At 41.7% G+C, this 3,585-nt stretch overlaps 1 non-coding gene across 1 annotated transcript; it reads left to right on the top strand.

Moving 5' to 3' along the window:
- The first annotated feature begins 621 nt into the window (after positions 1 to 621).
- On the top strand, positions 622 to 694 carry TRNAE-UUC (transfer RNA glutamic acid (anticodon UUC)). Its single transcript has one exon. It is a non-coding gene; the product is annotated as a tRNA-Glu (tRNA).
- The last annotated feature ends 2,891 nt before the right edge of the window (positions 695 to 3,585 follow it).

Genomic DNA, 3,585 nt, shown 5'->3' with positions numbered 1-3,585 from the left:
CCTGCTGGAGTCTAGTTCACCTTTATGGAAGAATTCATGTGCCTTATTCTATTCAGAAGTGAGACTTCATACTAAATATCTTTGCTTTCTTATTTTCGTTCCCAGCAAACTCATGGCCAAATGAATACTTGACTATATTGCTTAATTAATTCCAGATGCTAAGTATACATATTGTTCATTAAAAATTGTCAGCTTGTGTCTTAATATTTGTAAGTTATCTAAAACACCCTCTCCCACTTAATTTTTTTGGCAATAGGCATGTAATTACCCTACGGATTACTTGCTAACTTCCAAGGGCCAAAATACCTAAAATGGAGAGATCTGGCTTTCACCACCACAACCCAGTGATCAATTTTACAATCAGTAATAGTAGGACAATCAGGCATTATGTGCTTCCTGATGAGATGCAATATGATGTACATATTACCACTTGCCAAATATGTTAACTTGAATGTAAGCAAGTCTGTAGGTCTTACTTCCAGTTCCTAGAAATAGAAAGGATAGAGAAATTAAAAAACATCATGAAGAAACAAAGTTAAAAACAGAATGTGGGAGATTGTACAATGAAAATAATTGGGGAGATAGAGTCAGTTCTAGATTAAAAGAGATGGGAGAGGGAATTCCCTGGAGGTCCAGTGGTTAGGACTCCGCACTTTCACTGCTGAGGCCCTTGGTTCAATCCCTGGTCAGGGAACTAAGATCCAGCAAGCTGTGCAGCATGGCCAAAATAAGTAAATAAATAATTAAAAGAGATGGGAGAAGGTACCAAAACTAGATCAACAGTGATTATTTTTAGGCATGTAAAGTGCAGCCACTTTGGAAACAGTTAACAAGTTAAATGTAAATTTGCTCTGTGATCCAGCAATTCCTCTCCTGGGTGTCTTCTACCCGAGAGAAAATATATATCCACACAAGGACTTGTATGTCAATGTTCATAGAAGCATTATTAACAAAAGCCAAAAACTGGAAACAATCTAAATGTCCATCAGCTGATAAGTGGATAAACAAAATGTGATCTATCCATACAATGGAATATTACTCAGCCATAAAAGAAACAAACTACTGATACATGTTATAACATGGGTGAACATCAAAAACCTTATCTAGATGCATAAGACCACATATTGTATGATTCTATTGATATGAAATGTCCAGAAAAGGCAAATCTAGAGAGACGTTGGGTAGATTAGTCGTTGTCATTGGCCGAGGATAGAAATGAAGATTTACTGCATACGGTCATAAGGGAGCTTTTGGGGGTGGAAAAAGTGTTCTAAAAAGTGATGGTTTGTGTTCTAAAAAAAAAAACACTTTTAGAAAAAGTGTTCTAAAAAGTGATGGTTTGTGCAACTCTGTACATTTACTAAAAATCATTGAAACGTCCACTTATAATGAGTGGATTTTACAATACATAAATTGTACCTCAATAAAATGGATTAAGAAAGGACTATGGCAGGGCTTCCCTGGTGGCGCAGTGGTTGAGAGTCCACCTGCCGATGCAGGGGGCACGGGTTCGTGGCCCGGTCCAGGAGGATCCCGCGTGCCGCGGAGCGGCTGGGCCCGTGAGCCATGGCCACTGAGCCTGCGCGTCCGGAGCTTGTGCTCCGCAACGGGAGAGGCCACAGCAGTGAGAGGCCCGCATACAGCAAAAAAAAAAAAAAAAGGACTATGGCAGATGTGATGTTCTGTGAGCCTTGCAGCTTTCCCCTTTCTCGTACTGATACTAACCCTGAGACCGTCCTGGAGGAGAACTGAGGGGCTCAGCCAAGAGCCAGCACCAACCACTGCACCTGGGAACGAGTCCACCTTGAACCTTTGGGAGCCTGGCCAACCTTCTAGGTGAGTGAGTTCTTCAGGAGTGAGCTCAGGTGAGACCACAGGAGGAAACACCCGGCGGATCCACAGATCATGAGATGTAGTAAGTTGTTTTACATTAATTCTATATTTAAATATATACATTTAAATAAAAATATATACTGGTGAAGTGATATGGCAAAAGATTAACAGCTGTATTTAAATGGTGGATATATGGTTATTGTGCTGTTTCTATTTTCTGTCTGTTTGAAAAATTTTAAATGAAAAGTTAAAATAGACACATAGGGGAAATCATACCTGGAGAGGGAACTAGGCATTTGGGGTAGATTCAAATCCTTCCCTAAATTCATGTCTGCATTTCCACCCACGCAATTCTTGAACATATGAGATGGGTCTTGAGTGAGTAGCTAGCTGCTGGGGGAGCAGAAGGGATTCTAATTAGAGGAAAGAGCAGATACAGTGAGAGAAACAGGAAAGGGTTTGGTTCATTTGGGGCTTATCGCTTATCTATTCCACAAAAATTATTAGCATCTACTATGTGCTTGGCACTGATAAAGGTACTAGGGATTCAACAGTGAACAAATGAGCTAAAATTCCTGCCTAATCTGCTTAAACTGTGGTGAAGGAAGACAAATAATAATAAACAAACAAATGAATAGTATATATGGAATATCAAATAATCAGGAGTGGATCCAGGTTTTGTGAAGTTATACAAAGTTGGAGTATTCATTACTCCAAAAAAACCCCAACATCATCCATGAAAGTAGGGAGTTCTGATGCTGATGCTTCATGAGCTTCATAGTAAATCTGCTCAAGTATCTTTGTGTGAATTTCTCCAGAAGAAGAACCGGGACAGGTAAGTGGTGGATGTGGAAAATAATTCCAGGAAATACTGGTAGTGGGTGGGGCTGTGAAACAGAAGAAAATTAAGTTGATAAATGTGGTTACTCCAGCCTGGGGAACTGGGATGAAGGGCAAGGAGCCTGGGGTATATCTGTGCACCACCTCCTGTCAGTCATGGGTTCAAGCTTGCTCTAGGCAGGCCAGTCAAAATTTCTAAAAGATAGACATACGGGATGGTTGGAACTCATACTGTAGCTCCCTCTGCTGTAGTTAGTCCCCAAACTGCAACATTCACCACTTTTCTCACCTGCCACCCATTCTAGATTCCCCTCACCTGTGGCTCATCTTTCTGCTGGTCTAGGTTGTTTGCCTAGTGGGAAATCCAGACCTTTACCTGGAGAGGTCTGAGCCCTTAGCTTCTGTGTTCTTGCCAGGCATGGTTGTTGTATATGGAAACAAGTGGGAGCCTGGTGAATCCCTGAGTTCCAGATATATTCTTCCCCGCCTTGATTATGTAGCAGCAATCTTATTTCCTCATGCTCTCTAAGGTCAATTACCCCCACCAGCAGAGTAACTCCACTCTGCTTTCTGATCCACTAGCAGAGAAGCCCCAAATGCAGTCAAAGCTTTAGGTTCAGTGGAACTGTTGCTTGGTTTCCTAGGAGAAGTGTTCCTGTGGTCCAGGAGAGCCTAACATTGCAGGGACAGGAACGACTTCTGCTCTTTGGTTCCAGGACCTGTGTGATCTCCTAACAGAGCCACAGCACCTCTTCACGGCCAGTGCTTCAGAGCAATTTTACCCTTTCAACATGGATCGAGAAGCAATATGCACAGGCAGATAAAAACAGGTTGTTTAAAGGGAGCAAAACATAGGCTTAGACCTCTATGAGTACCAGAAGAAAACAGATCATTGCTGACACTCCTTGTAGA

This window comes from Lipotes vexillifer, unplaced genomic scaffold (assembly GCF_000442215.2).
Source record: "Lipotes vexillifer unplaced genomic scaffold, Lipotes_vexillifer_v1.1 scaffold702, whole genome shotgun sequence".
Lineage (NCBI taxonomy): Eukaryota > Metazoa > Chordata > Mammalia > Artiodactyla > Lipotidae > Lipotes > Lipotes vexillifer.
Note: the sequence above shows the minus strand (reverse complement) of the source record. Positions and strands in the feature narration are given on the sequence as shown.